This window comes from Ictidomys tridecemlineatus, chromosome 9 (assembly GCF_052094955.1).
Source record: "Ictidomys tridecemlineatus isolate mIctTri1 chromosome 9, mIctTri1.hap1, whole genome shotgun sequence".
Lineage (NCBI taxonomy): Eukaryota > Metazoa > Chordata > Mammalia > Rodentia > Sciuridae > Ictidomys > Ictidomys tridecemlineatus.
In genome coordinates, this window is record NC_135485.1 from 140,972,291 (window position 1) to 140,995,493 (window position 23,203).

Consider the following 23,203-nt stretch of genomic DNA (forward strand, 5'->3'; position numbering starts at 1 on the left):
AATGTGTCTTCCTCCCTACTCCCCGGGCTATTTCCAAAGTTTCTTCTTTCTCTCTGGGTTCAGCAGCTTGGCTCCAACAGGCTTAGTGTCGTCACGACTTGTGTTTCCCTGGCTTGAGATTTGCCGAGCTGTTTGGACCTGTGGGTTCATAACCTTTACCAGGTTTTCACAGGTCTCCATCATGATTGCTCAGAGGTTTCTTTTGCCCCATAGACTCAAGTAGGAATTAATCTTTCTACCTATAACTTTAATAATTCAAAGAAGAAAAACAATTGAGAATTGTTTCCTATTGCTTCCTGTTTCTTGAATAGAGTTTCCTTTTCACTTCTCTCTTTGCTTCTCACACTTCGATTTATATGCTTCCTGTGGCTTGTTTTCTATTTTACTGATCTATTCATTTGCTGTGTACAGTTTACTGTTGACCACATTTTAATAATTATTTATTTCTAAAATTACATTTCTCTTTTTCCAGTCTCTCCATTTGACTTCTGGAATTTTCCATTTCCTTTAGATGAGGTCTCCATTAAGCTTTCTCCTTTTGAGCTTGTCCCCCCCTTTCCCACTAGCTTTTCAGTACTTCCCTCCCAGTTAGTATAAACCTTGCTGCCCGATCTCTCTAGTACTTAGGTCATCTGTTACTTCTCCCCCTTTAAGAACACCTCCCTTCCTCAGTCCTGTTTCTCCATCACTTCGTCTCCCCTTCCCTTCCTTCCCTTCCTCCCTCTCTTTCTTCCTTCCTTCTTCCTTCCTTTCTCTCCCACTCTTTCCCTCCTTTTCTCTTGTGATTTTCTCATATGCAGGTACTTATTAAGGACCAGTGGAGACTGAAGGAACAATGGTCTTCTCTCCTTCACAGGGCTGCTCACTGAGAATGAGACTCTCATGACTTTATTTTGTGTGTCTAGAGCTCTTTTTCTCTTGAGAATATTAAGTCTTTGTGAACTGATATTAAACATGTCTCAGAGATTTTGGAGCCAATCTATGCAATAGTTGCTTTTTAAATATGAGAATTCTGAATTGTTTTTTCTTCTTTGAATTCCTAAAGTTATAGGTAGAAAGATTAATTCTTACATCTTGAAAAGAGTCATTTCACTCAAGGAAGCTTCACTGTCAACAATAATTGCTGTCATTAAACCAGGCTTATGGTGAATTAATTGAACTGCCCAGATAGATTGTTTATATTCACACCAAATCACAAGACATCATTTTGGTGTGAATGTTACAAAATGAATCCCAGAATAGAATGAATTATAAAGTTAACAAAGCAATTGATCTAAGCCTAAAATACGTGGAAATTCAAAAAGCACTGAATCATGCATCTATCTCTGTACAAGGCTGACTCGCCAAGGGTACATTTACACCAACACCAGTCACTCTAGGACCCGGAGAAGCCAATTCCCTCATGTTCATTTAATTCTGCCCAAAATAACCTCATCAACCAAATTTGCTAATTACTCTCAGCATATAATATCACAAGTAATGTTCTCCATTTAGCATGAAAGTTAGCAAGAACTTTAGGAGTCACAGTGAGCCACACTGTCAAAGTGAGAAACTATCTGCACAGTGATAAATGTCACTTCCTCCTTACCCTCATGAGCATGGACATATGGAAACACTCCTACACCTACCTGACACTGTAACCATAAGAGGTCTTATGCTGCATGTGTATATTAGTCTCATCACTGTATATATAAAATTATCACAAATTCGGATGTAAGTATATTTCTGAATTAAGTGAGGATTCCATATCTATCAATATCATTGCTCAAAATACTAAACCCTGATGAGATAATTCTCCTACCGAATTTGTGAACAACTTTGACACATTTCCATGGATAGCTACTTGCTCATTTGCAATGTTTTCTTTCCTATGTTTTATTCAAATGCAAAAAAAAAATTTAGGCTCTATACTAAGATTTTTCTTCATCTATTCCATTTACTTTAATGATACCAACCAAATTCTCCAAATGAAAAGTTTCTGGATTTAGTTTATGAAATATTCTAAGAAATGCTAATTAAGGAATTAGAAAATGTTTTCTTTCCCCTTTGTTCCGTCTTCTTTCACAGTGTTAGATACAAGGCTGCCTGGAGAGCTAAGTTATACCCCTGTGTCCAGCCTGCCGAGTGCTTCTGCGCCAGCTGAAGGTGAAGTAGTTTGGCAAGGACATTCCTGCCACACACACCCAGGAAACCCAAGCCCTCTCCAGCACCTCCTGAAATGTCTCCCTTTTGTTACATTTCTTTAAAATTTATAGTGTGGTTGGGCCCCTGTACCTAAAAGGCACACAATCTGTGTAATAGCAGGTGACATGTCAGATTGATTCTAAGGGTTCTAAAATTATAGTTACCAAGACTAAACATTTTTTTTTAAAGTTCATCCTTGCATTCTCACACTCTGGTCTCTGATGTCCTTTGAAGTCCAAGGGGGTGACACATCATATTGTTAACATGTGCGGCAACATTTTGTTATGAACAAATTTGGATTCCTCTCTTGAGACACTGTTATCAATTCCTGACTTGACTCAGTTTTAGGGTTGGGGGATGTGGTGGTCTGTCCCATTGGTGGGTAACACCTTGTATCAAAACCCTCTGACCTTGAACTCTGTCCCTTTTTTGGCTGCCCAGTGCCCTAGAGTTTCTCACCATTAACATCCTGATCTCCCTGGACAACATGGCCACCTCTTGCTATTGCAGGAGTCAGATGCTCCATCTCACTGTGCCAGGGCATGTCAGGGGGGCTTGGAGGTCAGATGCATGGCTATCAGTAGCAATAGCACACAGTGATGCCTGTTCTCGTGTCATACTGGTTGTGACTTCTGTTGCCCAGTCTTCCTACCTCCCTCCCATAATTTCTTCTATACACAGTGCATCACCAGATTCTATGAGCTTCAATAGCCTTGAAATAAACTTAGTTTCAGTTTTAAATTAACATTGCCAGAGTTAGCTCTAATTGCTTGCAACTAAGATGCATGCTTGTTCTGTGCATTGGAAATGTCTGTATCTACAGTGTAGATCCGGATGCCTTCAAGTCAGAACTTCTGGAATAGTTAAGTTGAGCTCGGGGTTCAGTACTGGACCTAGATAATGATGGCGAGGCATGCATCTGGGTTCCAAGAGCATAATGTGGACACCTTCCTTCTAAGGATTAACTTGGTTATGGATGTTAGAAAGCATTTTTACTATAGATACTGCTTCTATTGGAAATAGCTGTTCCTAGCAGAATCATTAAAAAATTTATTCTGTAAATATTTATTAAGCTTCTGTATGACTCAGTGATCATGTTCAGAACTGAGAACAGAGTGATTGACTCCAGTGTCAGGATCACAAGGCTCTTTAAAGCTTACTTAGTTCCTGGCTATGTTGCAAGGGGAACTTATTGAATACGAGCTAGTCCTTAGGGATTGGATATACACAGTAAATAAACACATGGTCACTGTCCTTATTAGGGAGTTTCGAATATATAGTGGAAGAGACATGAAGTTAATAATTGATTACAAGATAATATCAAGAATATTCTGGTTGCCATAGAAACAAATAGTTATGGTAGCAGAAGGGAATCAAAAATCAAAGCATCAGAGAAGGTACAAAAGAGGGGCTGCTAATTAAAAGGAATTGTGAAGCTGGACAGGGCAAGAATGAAAATTACTCTAGGCCAAAGCAGATGTGAGAGGCATAGAGATCTCAGAGGACCTCACGAACAGAAGAAAGTCTACCTTCTAAGGCCAGAGTCCGTGGGGGTGGTGGCAGTGGTGACAAGGCCAAAGAGGTCTTCTACCTTGTGTTTTGATTTTTTTCCTTTAAACCGACAGGCTGTCGCACTACCGAGGTCAATCTCTATCCACAGACTCTACAAAACTCTATAGGATTTCTTTTCATACTTAAAGCTTCATGCATATAAGGATTATTTCCATGTCTTTAAAAATTTGCCACCAACAGCATCTAAAAGGCCTATAATATTTGAGAATTCTAACAGCAAAATATGGAAATTCTCTTTACCCCACACTCTTATTAGCAATAAGTGAACTACCCTTCTTGAGTTTTTCACAGTCTGATGGATTACTTATGACATCTTACTGATGTTTTTATATTGTCCTAATACTATTGAATTTGAGCATCCTCTAATATGTTTTCTTACCCTTTGTGAATTTTCTAATTATATCCTTTGCTATTTTTCCCTTTTTGAGAAGAAGAACTTAATTGTACTTTTATATCAAATTACATGAGCTCTCTCTCTCAGCTTTTTACTTTTCATAAAACATTAACCCTTTGTCATCATGTGCAAATATTTTCTCACATCTGTAATTTTAATGTTTTATCTTTTGAAGTCCAAAGTAATCTTTAAATGGTGTGCAGTTTTAGTATGATTTCTTTCCCTTGTAGTTTCTATGTTTTAGTCTTGGTTCAAGTGTTCTTTTTCTCAACCCAATGTGACTAAGAAGTTTCCATTTTAATTTTCTTTCTGATGATCAGTTACATCAACATCATTCATTTAGCTAGTTAACTGTTTTCACTCAAAATTAAACTCTCTTTTTTAAATTTTATGCTTCATAATATAAATCTCATTCTGGAACCTCTATTACATTGTTACACTGATCATACAAAATTGCTAGGATGAATTCAATAAAATGGTCTTAGAGTCTGTTCCAGGATCTGGTGGGGCAAACACTCCTTCTCAGTTCTCCTTTTTCATAATTTCTATATGTGGCTATTTATCTATCTATATCACTGCAAGAAATGACTACTTAATTCCAGAAGGAAAACTTATGATTGTAAGTGGATTTGATGCTCCAAACATTAAATGATATTTTTTTACTCTTTTGGATTCTAAGTAAATTTTGTTTAATTCTCCCACTATGATTATGAATTTGTCTATTTTTCACTAGTACAGTCACATTTCTTTATCCCTTTGTAGGTGACATCCAGGTGCACTTGTGTGTTGAAGTGGTGTATCTTTCCAGTAAACGGAACCTTCCATCCTTATATTGGCTTATCTTTTATCTGTGGCACTACCTTTGCCTCACAGTTCATTTTGTACTCTATTCATATAACTATCAGCTTTTTAAAATTTTTATTCACTTATTTATTGTATTAGGGTTCTCTAGAGGAACAGAATCAACAAGAAGCATATTTTGTAAAAAGGGGATTTATTAGGTTGGCTTATGCGACCAGAAGCTGGATAGTCCACAATGACCGTCCGCAGGATGGAGAGCTGGAGGAACCAGTAGCTGCGCAGGCCAAAAGGCTGAAGCCCCGGTACAAGAGGGATCAAAGGTGCTACCTTGGTTCAAGACCACAGGCTTCTGGGGAATCACTGGCAGAGTCTGCTTTGGAAGAGTGAAGAAGCACGAGTCTGATATCCTCAGATGATCCCAGCAGCAATCACGAAACCATTCAGGAAGAATCGAGCTTGTATCTGCTGCTGCTTCCTTGTTCTTCCAACTTTTATTCCATCCGGGCCATCATCCTATTGGACAGTGCTGCCAATGTTTAGGGAGGGTTTCCATTTCAGTTGGCTATCCCACATGCCAATCATTCCTAGACACACTCTCTTAGGGCCTCCCTAAGTTGCTGAGACTGTCTTTGAACTTGAGATCCCCCTGTCTCCGCCTCTCAAGCTACAGGGATTACAGGTTTGTACCACTGTACCCAGCCACATAGTCTATGTTAACAAATGCAACTTATGGCTGTGTTTTTCTCTGGGAGGCTGCAATGTGAGTAGATGAGATCACTTCCATAGGCAAGCAGTGATCCCCAGTGATAACCCGGGCCAGCAACCTTCAACAGGTTTTCCCATGTGGGTATAACTATGTCTGAAGTACATACTTTCTCCCACATACGTGGCTTGTGAAAGAAATAAATATGTCCACACCATTTCACTGGGAAAAAGCACTTCAGATCTTGTTCATTGTATTTCCTGGGTTTTTTCTCATGTTCCTTTTTTCTGTACTAATTTTAATCTTTATCTTCTCACAGTCATGAACTATAACCATGCATAATAGCTTCAGAAAGTGCTGTTGAGTCCTAGTAAGGAACTATCAAAACTGTGGGTGGGGATCTCCAACACTGGTATGAACTCCAATGGGCAATGTTGATTGAGGCCATTAATCTGTAAGCCTACCTCAGAGAGTAAAAAAGATCTAGACCTCAAAGAGAAGAATCCCACGTTCTAGTAGATCCCAGACCTAGTAGAACAGTTAAATCATTCTGAACAGATTATTTACCTTGGAAATCAGACTTATCTAGATTATTTTTCAAAGCAAGTTTCTGAGGAAAAAGAGTTCAGTGCACAAACAGTCTAGGAAACATTATATAACATAATCTCCTTTTGGAGATCCTCCTAGTTAATGTTCTGAAGAATCAAACAATAAAGAAACTTGGTGAATTTTATTTAGGCTTATGTTTCCAGTCTTACAGACACATGGATGTACTTTTTCATTTAGATATTTTTCAAAATATCTGTTACTATCTTCTGTAAAACATTTTAGAAAAGTTTGGTCTATAACCATGTTAATATATTTATTTGATTTTCTTCTCAAAACAGTCTTTATTTGGGGTCTGAATGTACTTGACAGATATACTAGCATATTAGAATTCAAATCTCTTTGGCAATTTAGATATACCTCTATAAATCTGGCAAAATGACATTATTTGTTTAAGTCTCTGTTTTCTCATCTGTAAAATGGAACTTGATAGTAGTGCCCAACTCACTAGATTGTTATAAGAAAAAAAATGAATGAACACATATACAGTGGGCAACCCTACACCGAAGGTAATTCTCTCAGCAGCATAGCCATCTTCATGGAGTGATTGGACTTTCATGCTCTCTTTGTCACATTTACGTTCTTCTCCCACCAGTGCCAATGCTAGCTCAATAACAGAGAGGTAACAGAAAGATCCCCAAAGTGAAAGCTAAATTCAAGGCCCCCCTGCGTCCAGGGAAAGAAAGAAAAAAGAGATATTCTCTTTTATGGCCAATTTGCAGAGTTCGGTGATATGTTTATGAAGAAAAATAGGATTAGCTCCTCATATTTTAGAATTTTATTCTAATTTTTATAGAAAACTGCACATACAAGAAAAGAATTACGGAATATAAGAACTACCTGTGCTCCTGAAGCAAACTTTATGTCATACCTCATATTATATTTACTTTCTCTAGATTATGTGCCCCCTAAGGCTGAGAACTCTGTGCAACTCAAAAACTTTGTGTTTATTCAACACCATTTCAGTTACTCTCTCAATATGTCAGTGTTTGAATTCTGAAAATAACAGATCTTTGAGATGCATGTTCAATTTTGGAGGAATCTTGGGCAACTTTCAGGGAAAAAAAAACAAAACGCTGCAGTGAATTAAATGATGCCTTGCAGGGCTGCCTACGGAATCCCCCAGCTGAAGTGTCTGCTGCAGCACCTCCAGCCAATGAGGCCATTCCAATGCATGTCTGACCGTAACCTTAAATTGGAAGATATGCTACTGTCAAACCATAGGAAAAACAATTGACAAATTCACTGGTAGTTCTATTCAGTATAATAATGCAATGGTATGTCAGAAATAATTTGTCCCTTAAAATACCAAGAGTGCCAAAATCCATGCAGTGATTTGCTATGAAACATTGATTTGGCATGGTTCAAGGTGGTTCTTAAACCCTCCCTTGGTTGTGTTCCATTAGCTTTCTTTAGTGGGTAAACAGGGGCTGACCACACAGGTACTGCCCTTGTGAAGGGCCCTCAACCTAGCTGACAGTTCCATCAGTCACATGTATTCTGTCCTGTTGGAGAGCAGGTGAAAACCCTCAGGACTGTAGAATGATTCATGCAAACTATGATGCTCTCAGATTCCAATGCAGACAACCATTAACAGAGGTAGCCAGAATACTGAAAAATTCAAAATCTATTTCTATTAATCTTCTCTCTTCTACTTTATAGTTTATAAAATAATTACATCCTGACATAATTTCTCTATAGTAACTGAAATAAACTGGGTAATGGGAAAAATATTTCTAGGTATGATCCATTCAAGGTAAGGGAGAGTAAACTCCACTTTAAAATCAGGTGCACAAATCTAGCTGTTGGGTGCATCATGATCATAGCTTTGGCAAGTCAGATTGGACTGTGGGTGGCAATTCAATACTTGGGCAGAGTTTTCATTCAATTTTCCAATTTCTTTCAGTACGTCAGTTATAAAAGCAGAGTTAAGGCCAATAACACTATATATAATATTCAGATCATGCTTTAAGAGAAAAGAACTGGACAACATTTCCTGGTGTCTATGAGAATACTTGCTAAATGGTCATGTAAATTCTAGACAAAATCTTGGGTCCCCAAAATATTGAGTAATTTAAAAAGCAGAGCAAATACAATAGGGGTTGGGTTCCCTAATGGAAAATATTCTTTCTGATATTTTGTTAAGCTAGGTTTTGCATTTTTGAAAGGGATAGATATTTTCTAAGAACTTAGATGTATTCTAAAAACTCAAGTACTACCTGGGCCTAATTTCCATCGTCCTCCATGGGCCCAACATCACACAACTGAACTTAAGAACCCTCTGCTCCTTCCTTGTCTCCTGGGCATTATTTGTCCTAGATGACGACAACTTTCTGCTCAGAGCATCTGCCAATTAAAAAATATCAATTTATGTAATGCTACAGTTTATTTAATAGTTACTAATAATATATTTCAAAATTACAATCAATAGAAGTAACCTAAATGTCATATCATTTGTAGCTTTTTAATTACTATTATCTGAAACTCTGAATATCTCATTGAAAAAACAGTATGAAGCTATCCACTCTGTGCAAACATGTCTCCTTCATAGCATCTGACCTGATCTAAACCTCCTTTTACTATTTCATGTTGCTGCTCCTGTCTCTGCCCAGGGCAGCATGAAATATAAATCACCACCTCAATGTCCCAGCCACTCTTTTGTGTCTTGACAGTTCCAATCATTCTCAAGAAGAATGCCTGATAGCCTTGGAAAACTCAGCGACGCATTGCCACATCCCTGACTTTCCCCTTATAATGTTATTGTATCCTATGGCATAACAGATGCTTCATTTGATTGATTAAATCAAAGAACAAGCTTTTCAGTCCTGCAAATTTTTCTTGCTTCAGTTGATTCTCCAACATCTTCCTAAAGTTTATAATTTTATTATTCTCCTGAGTACATATGTATAGACACATTTATCTATAAGCTATTAGATAAAAGAGAATTTTTAGACATAAAAGCTATTGTAGTGTAGGACTGAAAGATGGGACTGGCAATTGGACATAATACCCAAAGCCACTGTTTCAGGTATCCTAGTTAGTGAAAGCTTCTATTTAAAAAATATATATATATTTTGAGGAATTGTCTTATTCTGTGTTCAGGTATATTTGTTTTCTTTTTTTCTTTTTTTTGACATATTTTGAAAAGTAGCATGTGAATGATGTAGAATACTCAGATTCTGGTGGATCATCTACATTCCATGCTCTAAAGCCTGGAGTGGTACTATTTCATCTTGTTCTTTCAGCAGCCAACAGTGTTAGTGCCTGCAACACACAGAGACTTACAATATGAACAATATTTTTCATCAGAAAAACAAATTAACAGGTGTATCTTATGCAGTGATCTAGACTGATTTGTACCACTATCTAAAACTATGAGTTAACTTACCATTAAAAATAATACTCTTCATATTAAAGTGATTTTTAAATTCTTGATGTGTCCTGCTTTGTCTATTCTAGTGTCTTTATTGCACTAAGAAAGAACGTTGCAGCCCGTGGTTCCATAACTTACTGTACTCCAGGGTCTAAATTGAGAGCTAGAAAAGGCTCTCAAATGTATCAAAGGATGTCATAGCAGATATTCAAATTCTTAGAGAATGGAGTAACATTTCTTGTGTTCCATGAAGCCTAAACTCTGGGAATGTGTGAGAAGGTGCAGACAGTACTGGATTACCCCTCAAACACCAATGCTCTTTCTTCTCTGCTCCTTTATGCACTCCCCAGAGCACCCCCATTTACATCATCTTACCTTGTAACTACATCCGTCACAGCAGCACAGCTCAGTAGGTTACACACACACAACAATGACCTTTCCAAAGAACATTTGAATTGACATAAAAATGTGGCGCAGCCTAATTGCCACACACATTCTATTCTTAGTAAAATATCAATGCTCAGCAAACCTTTACATTGAAAAGAACAGATTTGTGATGCTCAGAACAACAGATGTTAGTTTGCTATTACATTAAAAATGGAACATAAAAGAGAAAGATATCCGCTCGTATCATATGCTGGGAGTTGATCATCCGCATCTGCTTGGCATGTTTGGGTCTAAATGAAGCCAGTTGAGTTTCCAAAGGGAATATCCATTTACTGCAGCATAGTCAAAGCAATTACATTTCTGTCCTGCGGCACTCATCAATCAAAGAACAAGTCAAATATTCACATCACAGCTTCCGAGAAGACGGAAAGGAACCAGGTATCACATGCCAGGTACTGAGCGTGCGTGAGATGCTGAAGAGGAGAGACTGAGCCATGCTGGCCTCGAGGGTCACGGGAAGACTTTGGAGCACAGGATTGCACTCTCATCTTGTCACCTTCCACAGTTAATTTAATTAGCCTCTCCCAGCACTGGTATAGCTCATCACCTGGGGTAGCCACTGATGGGAAGCCCCTCTCATGGACGCCCCTGCCAGTTGAGCTCTTGTCTGCTGTGGAATGGAGATTTGCCTCAAGCAAAAACAGGATCACACTCTCCTTACTGATTTCAGAAAAAAGAATGCATGTTGTCCAACCAGCTCTGCATTATTATGTTGCTATCACTTTTCATGGATCTATACTTTCTTCACACACACTCACACACACACACAAAAAAAACTGAAAAAAATATACCAACCCTTGCCCATGCACAGAGGTAGAAACTAAAATTCAATTATCTGATAGAAATACTTACATTACATCTTTAAAAGAAAGAGTTTATTATTTTAAAAATAAAATGTTGGGGTTGGGGATGTGGCTCAAGTGGTAGTGCACTCACCTGGCATGCGTGCAGCCTGGGTTCCATCCTTAGCACCACATACAAATAAAGATGTTGTGTCTGCCGAAAACTAAAAAGTAAATATTAAAATTCTCTCTCTCTCTCTCTTTTAAAAAAATAAAATAAAATAAAATGTCACTGTCATTATTTAGTATGCAATTTAAGCTTTACAAAGAAAGTGCACCATTGCCAACCTATGAAACATAGCAAAGTGTGACGCTGATATCTAGCTTAAATTTTGATTGCTAAAATGTATTTTTCAACTTTCTCCTTCATAAATTAACAGAGGGAATTTTTATTGATGAACCTCATAAAAGATTATTTAATTACACTAGTCCAACTCCTGGAATCTAGATTGTTCTTCCTTTATTCCTGAAACAAAAGTATAATCTATTCACAAGAGCTAAAAAAAAAAAAAAAAAAAAGTTCAGAAATTTTGGTTAGAAGAACCATTAAAAGGTTATTTGTCTTCGACTATAATGTTCACCTAACAATAAATTACAGAGTTAACAAAATAATAAATTACAAAGTAAAATTCATCTTCAATTCCATTAAATCCTCTTCTGAGAAATATAGCTTCATAAATATTAAGTGGATTTTGGGGGGGGAAGCTGTATTAAGACAAATTAAGTTGGAATTTGAATTCAAGATGAACAACTAGTAATTATGATTACCTCTTTCCTTCTCAGACTACATTGAAGTGACTGAAAGTAATTAAAATAAGACAATTTCCAGGAAACGATTAAAAACAAACAGGACAGGCCATGATCCAAGAAAAACCTAGGCCAATGTACGGAAGATGAGCAAGACCAATTGGAAAACTCAGAGAAGAGTGAAGAGGAAGCAGAAGCCATTCCACTATTGGCAGAATGAGCGGGGAGGGGGTACACGAGGGGCAGAAACCAAGGTCAATCCTAATTTACTGGTGGAGAATGGAATTCTGAGGACTTCAACAGCAAATATCAGGAAGCCTTCAGGTACATATAGAAATTAATTTGTTGACCAGGAAGGCTATATAATACTGAGGTAAGTGTCTCTAAGAACTTGACAAGGCTTGGGGAGCAGCGTCTGATCCCAGGGACTTTCCGCTCCGTCTGTCTCCCCTGCTTACAGCCCCACCTTCAGATGCAAGAGAGGCCTTTATGTCCAGGCTGACATTTGTCAATCTGCCAGGAATAGACATGCTCCGCTCTGGTTGGTCTCATGCCTAAGTCTTTAATTTCACAGTTGAATTCTATGAAGAAGTTTATTTTCAAATTGGAGTACACTACTCTCATTGTCTACCCTTATCTATAAGAACTATGCTTTTTAGCCAGGTCGCTATGATAAACTATCACTTCCTTCCTTGCCTTGGGGCAATAGGTAAAAAGCAGAGAGTACTGTCCGTGGCATCTTTATTTTGAGACAATGAGAATTCTTGTGAGTGAACATGCTAGAACATTTTGTTTTCCATCAACTCCCTTAAAGAGAATAGTTATTAAATCCACAGAAAGTGTTTTCTTTTAATTTTTGTAAATATATTAAGAAATTATTATGTCAATAAAGCTTTTCAGGGCTGAGGCTAAGGGAGAAAACTGTCCAGAATATAAATTTAGAATTTGATACTGCTGCTTGCCTCAAGGCTTCCAGGCCCTCCCCACCCCCCAAAAAATGTGTACAAAGGACTGGGATGTAGCTTGGTGGTGGAGCACTTGCCTAGCGTTCATGGAACACAGGGTTCAATCCCCCTTACTGCAAATTAAAAAAAAAAATACATAGGTATAGCTGAGCAAACTTTAGAGAGACTTATAGAACTGGGGAAGATTTGGAATTTAGAGTTCAGAAATAAAGATAGGACCTGACAAAGACCAAAAGCATTTAGTCTTGACTCAAAATGGTCACTCCCGAAGAATAAGAGTAAATTTGAAATAGATCAACCCTTGTGAGACCTGGACACCAAATTCAAGTCTTTTGAATTCATGATTGCATTAAGTTATTGGGAACAGCTAATATCCTAGCCTACCTGTCTGTCTAAGACTAAGCCAGGTCCCTTAGGAGAGGGATAACATCATCCAAAGCATCAACTCACGTCTTCAATTTCAATATTGCATATCTGGTGTTTAATAAAAATAACCCAACATAAGAATGAAACACTTAACTATAAACCAAGAATACAAATTATGATAGAAACAGACCCATGACAAACCCAGAAAATTGACTTATTAGGTGAGATCTTTTAAATAAAATAAGAGCAGTTAACATATTCAAAGAATTAAAAAACAAAATAAAGAATGTGAACAAGAATCAAAAATCAACTAAATAAAACTCAAAAAATTAACTAACTAAAAATTCTAGGACTAAAATTTTAATAGCTGAAATCATAGTGCAAAGAATGGGTTAAATCTGATTAGAAAAAAAAACAGAAGAGCCAATATTAAATTGAAAATCAAAACAAAATATCCAGATTAAGGCCAATAAAGGTAAACAAATTAAAAAAAAAAACAACCTTCCAAACATTTGGGACACTCTGAAAACATTTAACGTTTTTATAATTGTAGTTCCACAAAGAAACTATAAGGATTAAAAAGGACAGTAAAGCTACAGATTGAAGTATGTTATGAATCTGAAGCCCAAGGGTTATGAACTGGGAAATCACACCTAATAAAATCTTCACAAAGCTGTTGAAAACTGAAAACAAGCAGGAGAAATGGGGAAAAAAATAGCCACAGAAAAGATGTGCACATTATCTGCAAGGGAGCAATCATAAGAGTGACAGCCAACTAAAGAGAAAAAAACATAAGATAAAAGACTCTGTAAGAAAGGGACTTGATGATAAGGAATGATATCGTCAAATGCTGAAAGAAAATAGCAGAAAATTTTGCAAGAATTTGTCACCTCAAATCCATACTTAGAAAATACTAAAGGGTGCTTCATTGATGGGTGGGAAAATGATCCCGCTGGGAATTCAGAAATGCAGGAGTGGATGCAAAGTAACAGAAAAGATCATGACATGGCAAATCAAAATAAATATTGATTGAACACCACCAACAACAATGTCCTGAGAGGGTTAACTTATCTACAGAGTGAAAATATTTGTTGGCATGGCTGGAAGAAGGTGAATAACTATATGCTTGAAAGTACTAATATACTAGATTTAATAAAGTGAAGGGTTATGATATTTACTATCTAGGACATACTAAACATATAAAATAAGTAAATTATGAAGCTAATAAAAACAATGAATTAATATAAAAATTATAATTTTAAGTATACTCAATCCCCCTCCAAAAGAAAAGAAACAACAAAAAAAAATTTTGAAGAAAGAATGGACAGGTTTAAATAGTTGAATTAAAGGACAAAATAATGCCAAACTGTATTTGAAATTTTTAACTATATGTTGCTTACAAAATAAAAAATCCTCATATATAAGTATACACAGAGGTTGAGCATAGGAATATAAAATATAAATGATAATTCTAAACTTATATATGCAAGATTACACTGGGCCAAATACTACAAGAGAATTGAAATGAAAATAGCAGGAGGCTATTGTTAAAATCACTTTGATTTTAACAATCGATGTCCACTGAAGGAAGAAAATAGCTTATTTTAGCAGACATAGTTCATTATAAATACCTGTATGCACACTCACTGTGGACTAAAAGGGGAAAGAAACACTAGGTAGGAGCTAGGTAATGCGTGTAGGACGCACAGTCCTTCTTAGGGCTAACGGCAGAAGGGAGAAGCTGGGTCGTCAGAACTGAGAAGCTTGGAGAAGCGTATCAGAGGGCCCAGGGAGCTAGACTCCATGGGGTGAGGCTCTTGCAAATGTCTGCAGGTCCTGGGGAAGTTTGGGAGATGGACCCACAGAACTGGGACTTACAGCCCTGAGGAAAGAGTGCTGTCCAGTGAAGCAGTTTTTAGGAAGCCTGGAGAAAAGACGGAGGAAGTAGGGACTCGGCCTTCTGAGAAGGGGGCCTGATTGTGGCAGGGTCCTCTGAGAAGGAGGGATGTGAAAGCTCTGGGAGTCGACCAGTCACTCCTGAATCAGTCTCTGCAGTCCTGCACGAAAACTGCCTGATGGAGTAACTGACAGGAAATAGGAAAGACTGTCTCCGTTCATTTTGTGCTACTGTAACAGAATACCTGAGCCTGGGTAACTTACAAGGGATGGCAATTTCTTTTTCACATTTCCAGAAATTGGGAAGTAGAGTACCACCATTTGGCTAAGGACTTCTTTCTATGTCATTCCCACTGCATCTAAGAAACCTAAAGGAACCACTTGAGAGAGAATGAGCTTACAAGAGGGGGCTGAACCCCCCTTTATAACACTCCCACTCTCACAAGAAAGGCATTAATAGAGACCTAAATAGAGTGCTCAAGACTAAAAGTCTCACGTAAGGCCCACCACCCAGCACTGTGGCATGGGGATCAAGTGTCCAACACGTCAACCTTGGGGAACATTTTAAATTACAGTAAGGACGGATGTCTTCCTCCCTCTTCCTACTTTCTAACCTTCCTTTATTAAATCCTAGTAGAAGATTCTATTAATAAACAGCTGACAGAGATCAAATGTAACTTGCAGAATCTCAGACCAACACCCTACAGCTCACTTCAGAAGGAAGGAGTTAAATCTGAGAAAAATACTTGGTAACTGAGTCAATTACTTCAGGTCCTCAGCATCCATAAACATTCTGCCTAGTGGATCTGAGCTTCATTACAACCCTGGTGAAGAAGCCCTTTTGCTCTATAATGTGAGACCACCCCATCACTCATAGTGGGGTAGGGAGGGGGAGCATGGGAGGATTAGATGAATTCTAGATAGGGAAGAGGGATGGGAGGGGAAGGAAGGGACAGGGGATTAGCAAGGGAGTGGAATATGATGGACATCATTATCCAAGATACATATATGAAGAATTGAATTGAGTGTCAACATATTTTATATATAAACAGAGATATGAAAAATTGTGGTATATTTGTGTAATAAGAATTGTAATGCAAAGAACAAAGTACGCGTATAAAGGCATGAATTGGAGTGAACATACTCTATATACAGAGATAAGAAAAATTGTACTCTATATGTATAATAAAAATTGTGATGCATTCTGCTGCCATGTATTTGAAAAATAAAATCAATAAAACTAAAAAAAAATGTAAGACTATCTTTCATACCATCAAGGTCAATCATCTTCTCAAAAAAAAAAAATGGGGGCCAATACTCCCGAACAATCTTTGTACCTTTTCTGGGTGAGAGCCGCCATTCTCATCTTTTTCTAATGCTAATTGCTCCTTGAATTAAGACACATGCACATCTAAGTATTCTGCAAACGATATGCTATGCTGAAGATAATAATGAACAATATCCTTGAATAAAATTAAATGGAAAGGAGGAAATGGGCTAAAAAGAAGCACACATACCTAGAAGTGGAATAGGCTAAACTGCCTCAGGTAACAACTCAGGAATGAGTCATATTGGTGACATTTATAATTTTTCTTTTCCTGCACATTTTATGGTCCCTTGGCCTTGAGCCAACTCCTTGATTTATTTGGATTCTTTTTTTTTTTTTTGACTTGGATTTTAAAATTTTTTATTTTACTTTTTTCGCTCATTTTTTATTGGTGCACCATGGATATGCATAATAGTGAGATTTGTTGACACATGAACGTGATATAACAATATAATTGGGCCAACATCCCCCCGGGCACCCCTCCCCACCCCAAGTCACACTCCCTGTTCCCTTTCCTCTATTTACTGATTTCCCTTCACTTTTTATAAAATTGCCTCCAACTTTCCTCTCCTTTGTCCTTTCTAGTTCTTATTGGGATTCTTGATCTTCTAAGGGGATCAAAAACCTCTATTCACGAAGGATGTGAATCTTCAAGTTTTGATTACTTTGGGGGCAGGATAATTCCCTTTCTCACATGGGACATAAAACTACCAGAAGATAGTCCAGAGAATCACCTGCATTCCAGGGCATCTTTCCTGATCGGTATTTGCAAAAATCCAACATTCCTTTGATATGTAGAATGAATCACCCAAACCAGAACAGTAACCCTATTCTGTTTCTTTATGGTTTTATTTGTGGTCTGTTTGTTCAGGGCATGAGAATATTTCATTCTGGATCCAGTGTACAATGATAATGTAATAAGCCAGAGAAAAAGCATCTGTATCTACAAATAACATTTCAAGTACATTCCTAAAATTAAAGCCCACCAAGGCATTTAAGACCACCCCAAAGAAATATGTGTGTGAGTCATGTACATTAGTAGGAAGATTTGATGTAGATGGATTGGATCACTTACAGTGCATAATAATTTATGTTGAATAGTACATGCTTATTTCTACTTACTAATTTGAGATCAGTGTATGGAAGGAACAAGAAGAGTAGCATGGTTCGACATACTTGTTAGGTTGATTCTCAACACACACGCTCTAGTGCTGATTTAGACTGATTCCTCTCTAGCAGGAAAGTAAGAATTTCTAATTATTTGATCTCAAAGGATTTTAGAGGATTTGAAGTCAGGGGGAGTTCAATCAATTTAAAAATCGCAAAATGATGCTTATTCTTCATTGAAAATCAAGACTCAGACAATAGATTTTATAAAAGCTATGATTGCCACCTCTTATTGCTTCTGAAAACACACTTCACTGAGAAACACAAAAAAACACAAAACTTTCTTGAAAAACGCACAGCAGACATGCAGAAGACGTGCTATTACGTGCTCAGCAGGTCAACTTTTTTGTTTTTGTTTGTTTGTTTTGTTTGTTTGTTTTTGGAAATAACTTGTATGCATTTAATAACACTTAATGGTTTGTACTTAACAAAATCAATCTTTGTCAATAAAAAACTTCTTCACTAACTTTATTTTTCCTGAGATTAAGTCACTTCCATTGTGTAATCCATTAACCTACTGAAACAGCAAATATAAAATAGAACATTTATTATAAATAAAATCAAAATTTTTAAGCAAAGATACAAAATTTTCAACTTCCATCTTTGCTTCTGCTAGTGCTTGCCTGGGGCACCCCCACCTCTCATAGGGTGACCCATCCTTTACTTACCCTGCTCTGCCTTACCAGGACATTAAGACAAAACAGCTTGGTGTGACAAGAGCAAATCACAGATGTATTTTTTACAATTTAAGGAATATTGAAATAACTAATATGTTACTAATGATTTTGAGTCTTAAAAAGTACTTTTCTGTGCCAAAGTAATTTTGTTTTGCAATAAACTATTGAAAAATCTAATAAGATATAGTTTGCCAATAAATACATAAAGAGAGTTAGAAATATAAAGAGGGGTACTTTATTGTTTAAACCTTAGGTAGCTATTCTGGAGTCCAAAAGGAGAGAGTTTAAACATCTGCATAAATGAAGACAATTATTGTGTTTGGATCCATGGTTTATTCCACAATAATTTTATAAAAATAGTGTGTTTTCATTTTTTTAAAAAAAATAACATTAAGCACAATGAAACAAAAAGAAACTGGCAAGTAACAGTGTTTGACAAATTGACAATAAGAGGAAATTTATTACACAAAAATCTAATGATGGGATATGACATCATCAAGTTAATGGAATGGGAAGCCCCCATGCTCATTGCCCATGGAGACAACTAAAAGACAATACGTGGACTAATTCCCTTTGTGAGAAATTCAGAAACCAATTAAAGAGCTCCTGTACCCCCAGGCAAATGTGAAACTAGCCTCATTGAGGCAGGTAGGAAAATTCATGACACTTACTCATTATATCCTTTCCTTACTGCTCAGCTGTTCTTGCCTTATCCCTAGGGAGGAAAATAAAAGGAGTGAAATATATATGCAATATTCAGATTTTAGGTGGACTGCCTGAAGTAGTGGTTTCTGTCTTGCTAAATCTAAGCACTGACAGGAAGGGTACCAGGTTGGGAGCTCCCAAGTGTGAGGGTGACAGCTTGAAATAGTACTGACTTTCCATATCCTTTCCAACAAGCTGATCAGGGACTAAGTGGAGGAAAACCCTCTCAGCTCCTCCCAGAAGAAGAAGAACTGGAGTATGCATCCAGCATTCCAGGCTTTCAGAGGCTATCTAAGAAACTACTTTCCATCTCATCTGTCTCAGAGCATGAATGGGGAACCCAACATACCATAGCATCCTAGGGGTTAGTGACAATAAGAGTTAGGTGACTAGTTGCTACTCATAAAGTTCCACAGGATGGAAGAGAGAATCCATTTCACCTTCTGAAGGATCTCTTCTTCCCTGAAGGGGAAAGAAGAATCCACCATGCATCCAATGTTTCAGCTTTTGGAGATGTTGCTCCAATAACCAATTTCTCTAATGCAACTTAAAGTACTGCAGGATTTAACAAAAACTACATGGTTACTGAGAATAAAAATCGAACGTGGTGGCTTCTGGCAACTCTGAAGAAGATGCAGTACTTGCAGGTAGACATGAAGGAAAGCAAGGGATTAGGAACAATTATGAAAGGACATTAGCATGCCCTCTATGTGCACACACAAATCCAGAGAAGACACAACAACACAGCAGATTTAGGAGGAACCCTGGGATCTTTAGCTGGATTGATTAGCAGAGGTCTTTCCATTTGTAGACCTAGTCATCAAATACCAGAAGAGCAGTTTGCCATTTTCAAAAGTGTGGATCCCAATGCAAATTTATAAAGCACACAAAATTACAAGGTAACTTGAACTAATCAAAAGAAAGAAAAGGAAAATAAGACTCAATCAAAGAAACAAAATAAATCCCTAGAAACTGATCCAAAAGAAGAAACAGAGGTATTTGAACTATTTGACAAACAATTTAAAACAATCATCATAAGTATGTTCAATAAGATTGGAAAATGATGAATGGAGTAAAAATATCAACAAAGAAATAAAAATTGAAAGGCAGTAATTTGAGTTGAAAAACACAAATGAATTGAAAATTTCACTGCACAGTTTCAACAGCTAACTTGAACAAGTAAGTAAAAAGCTCAATGACGCAAAATCAAGTCATTTGAAATCATCAAATCAGAGAAGGAAGAAAAATGAGGGAAAAGAGTAACAAATCCAAAGTACTTACAGAGCACTATCAAATGGATCAATATATGCATTATATGAATCATAAGAGAAAAACAAGAAAGAGTAAGAAAATATAATTCAAGATACAATGGCAGAAAATTCCCCAAATCTGAGGGAGGAAATGACCATTAAGATTCAAGAAAACCACCAGAACCCAATAGAATGAACTGCAAATTGTCTGTGCCAAGATATTTTATAATCACATAAATAGTTAGAGATTTTTTAAGTGTGCAAACCAAAGCAACTCATTATGTACAAGGAAAGTCTCTTAAGAATACTTCTCAGAAGAAATGTTGCAGACAGAATGGAATGATAAACTCAAAGTGTTCTGTTAAAAAAAAAAAAACAAGAAGAATATATCAAACAAAATTGTCCTTCAAAAATGAGGGAAAATACATTACCAGACAAAGAGAGACATAGGGCATCAGAGAATGGTGAAATAATCAACTCACCAGGAAGATGTAATACTTATTAACACAAATAAACTAAATATCAGAGCATCAAAATACATGAAGTACCTCTTGACAGACTCACAGGAGAAATAGACAGCAAAGAAATAATAAGATTAGATTTCTGAAGGAAATGAAAAAATAGCATCTCCCAAGACAGCCCTAGGGAGAAGGAAGGGCAGCGGGGCCGAGAGGAGGGAGGGGGTGAGAGGCAAATATTCATCCCTTCCCAGTGACCATGGTCCTGCAGGGAGGAGGCGCATACTGAACACTGAGCCCTGAACTTTCACCATTTCCCATGGCCAAGGAGTCCTGGAGGGAGAAAAGCAAATAGTGAACCTCTGGGTAACAATGGGGCCTGGAGGAAGGACATAAGCAGTGAGCCCCAAGCTTCTACCCTTTCCCAGTAACACTGAGTCCTGAAGGGCAAACAAATGAACTCTGGACTCTAAATTTTCATCCCAGTAACAATAAATCTCAAGCTTTTACGACTGCTTCCCTGAATTAGAATGAATTCAAGCTTTTAAAACTGTTTTCTTGAGTTAGATTTTTAACCTGCGCAACTAGTTTTCTGACTGCCCAAGTCTCTAAATGATTAAGTCACACTAAAATTTTTGCTATGATTAACTCTCAGACCTTTAAAAACTCAGACCCCCTCCTGTAACCAATGGCCATGCTGAAATTGTTTTGGATATTTATGATATTTATACAATTTCAACAGCTCATATTGCATAATAGATAGAATATCCAGAGGGAAGATTAATAAGGAAATAGAGAACTTGAAAAATACTATAGACCAAATGGACTATATAATAAGCATATACAAACTCTAGCAGCAAGCACCAGCAGAATCCACATTATTTCAGGTACATACAGGTTATTATTATCCAGGATAAGTCACATGTTAGGTCACAAAAGAAGCTTAAGAAATGTAGGAAGATTGGAAACTACCAGTATGTACTGTGACCACAATGGAATGAAATAAGAAGTCACTAGAAGAAAGAAGACTCAGAAATATGTTCAAATGAATTCTTGGACAACTGAACAGTCAAAAAGAAATAAAAAAGGAAATTTAAAACTATCTTCTTATAAAAAAACACACAACATGATAAAATATATGGAATGCAATGAAAGCTGAAGCAAGATAGAAGTTTAGAGTGAAACATGCCAACATTAAAAAAGAAGTATCATTTTACATAAGCAACACAACTTTAAGCCTCAAAGAGACAGAAAAAGAACAACAAACTAAGTCCAAAAAGTTTTCCAAAAGAAGGAAATGGTAACAACTAGAACAGAGTTAAATAAAATACGGAGCAGATAAATGATAGAAAAGATCATAAAACCAAGAGTTCATTTTTAAAGATATCAATGAAGCTGATGAATCTTTGGCTAAAACTAAAAATAGAGAAGACCTAAGTGAAAGAAAAAAATCAGAAATTAAAGAGGAAGCATCATAAGTGATTTTATAATGTATTTTAAAAAGCTTATAAGAGACCACTATGAATATTAGGTAAACAGTATAAAGGTACTTCAAAAATTTGAAAGAAAAAAATTAGATTAAAAATAGAACTACCATCTAACCAGTCATCCAACTTCTGGGTATTTATCTAAAAGAACTGAAAGCAGGATCTCAAAGACATTCCCAAGTCCACTGCAGTGCTGTCCACTAGTGGCCACACAAGCACCATGTCCATTAATGGAGGTATGGATACAGAGAATGTAGCATTACATTCAGCAGAATCTTATCCATGCTGTCCAGGGAAGGCTGTTAGGAAAGAAGAGTGTGGTCATGCTCTCTGATGTGAGTGGCCTTGAGGACTCGTGCTAAAGCAAACAGTCACAGAAGGTCAAGTACCACCGGATTCTAGTTACATAAGTTATCTAAAGTAGGCAAACTCGCACAAGCAGAAAGGGGAACAGCAGTGGCCCAGGGCTGGGAAAGGGAGAAATGAGTTTCTTCTAGTGGGCATAGAGTTTGGTCAAGCAAGATGAGAAAGTTCTAGAGATGGGCTGTACAACAACATGCATGTTGTTATTAATATTGCTCTGCACAATGGAAACCTTATTTAAAATGTAGTTTTCATGACATGTTCTTTTTACCAAATTAAAAAAAATCAGCTGAGCATGGAAGACATTACATTAAGTACAATATCAGGCACAGAATGAGAAATCTTCCATGTTCTCCTCTTTATGAAGAAGCTGAAACAGTTGGTTGAATAGAAGAAGAGAATAGAAAAGTGATTACAGAGGTTGCAAAGGATAGAGGCAGGAGGAGACAGATAGGGGACTGCGGACTGATAAAAGGGTGCAGTAATATTCCCAGAGTAACTCTGTGTCCTACTGTATAGTAGGATAACCTTGGGTTGACAACCATTAATGCCTATTTCCAAAGAACTCATGGAGCATATTTTGAATGTTACCAACACAAAGAAATGATAAATGATTGAGGTGATGGCTCTGCCAATGATCCTGATCTGATCTTGGCATCTTGTGTACACACAGTGTATGTCACACTGTATGACATAAATAAGTACAGTTTCTATGCATCAATTAAAAATATCCTAAAATTGAATGACTCACAGAATATTTAAGTCACAGCTACCTAATTGCTCCTCCATCCTGAAAAGGACTGTATAATTATTTAGTGGGATGTCATGGCTTATTTGGAGGAAAATGCAATTACAATGTGACACTCTAGTCCA